This window comes from Echinops telfairi, unplaced genomic scaffold (genome assembly GCF_000313985.2).
Source record: "Echinops telfairi isolate 266 unplaced genomic scaffold, ASM31398v2 ScPeMD7_5592;HRSCAF=6446, whole genome shotgun sequence".
Taxonomy (NCBI): domain Eukaryota; kingdom Metazoa; phylum Chordata; class Mammalia; order Afrosoricida; family Tenrecidae; genus Echinops; species Echinops telfairi.
In genome coordinates this window covers 51287038-51288384 of record NW_022109491.1, presented here as the reverse complement: position 1 = coordinate 51288384, position 1347 = coordinate 51287038, and positions in this window count along the sequence as shown.

Sequence of the window (1347 nt, the reverse complement as noted above, 5' to 3'; positions counted from 1 at the left end):
TGTTCTCTTCCTGAGGGCGAGGATCCAGCAGGCCCATCGCAATGAGTAGCTTTAATTTCTGTTTCTTTACAGACCCATGTCGTGAGGAAAGCAACGAGGGATCGAGAACTTCTACTTCTTTCATTGATAGACATTTTCAGAACTACTTTTTTTTTAATCTGAGATAATTTTTTGAGTTGCTTATTCCTTTCAGATGTTTGTAATCACATCAATGAATAAAATCTACTTGGGCCACTACATTAGGCTACTAAATTGGTTCCACAAGTAATGTTTTAATTTGTTTTTAAAATTAATTTTGAATACTCATGCTTATGTTACCACTAGATTTGAATAAGCATTTCACTAGTTCCTGGACACACCAATTTAAAAAATCTCCTAACAAAGGTGACTCTAAAAAAGGCCTCCTCTCTAAGAATTCAACAAGGCTAGAAACTTGGGAAATTAGTCAAATACAACTTGCAGTTTTAATTTTTAAATGAGGATTTTTATAGAGAACCCATGGTCTTAAAAATTACATCATTTTATGTCATCTTTTCCCTCCGTTTAGGGATAGGGATTGACTGAGATACAGTGTTTTCTGTTCAATATAAATTGGTGTTCAGAGAGATTAACATTTGCACTTTCAGTTTCTTCTAATATTTGTTCCCTGAATATGCTCTGGCTGTAGGAAACGTGCCATGGCTTGGAGCCCATGTGGGCAAGGGGCACAAAACTGCCTAAAATGGTTTCTGCTGTCAAAGGACTTGGCACATTCACTATCACTGAGGACGATGTCCTCAAGTAGAGATGGGATTCCGCCTGTCCTAGGATCATCCTCCCTTAGCATGGGATCGAAGTGCTGCCCCAGCAATGAGCGGAAGCTCTCTGAGCTCCTGCATAAGGAGGCTGCAGTGCTGGGAGAGCTCAGCATGGAGCCTACAGGTTAGACAGGCAGGGCTTAGTCTCGCACCCTCATCATAGTCCCCCAGCCTCTCCTGCTGCCTGCCCCTTCTCTACATTGGATTCCAGCCAGAACAGACCTTCCTGTCACAAGTTCTCACAGCCTTCCTTTCTACTGCCGGACAAAATCCTGTCTCCTCGAATAAGAAAGTCCATCTGCTATCCTCTCAGTCTTGAAGATAACTAGGTCTTCCTCCCCCGATGATAAGTGATTTGAATTGCTTTGAGGTTGTTTTGCAATTTTGTTTATGTCTACAGAAAAATCAAAACCAGCCACAGCCAGTTCTGTTCCAATTAATTGATTCTTTGATGGGCCGGACGGTACAACATTGGAACTGACCTCAACCCTGAATGTGGGGCCTTATCTAAGTATGAGATTTCATACAGGATCCAACTAATAAACTTAGT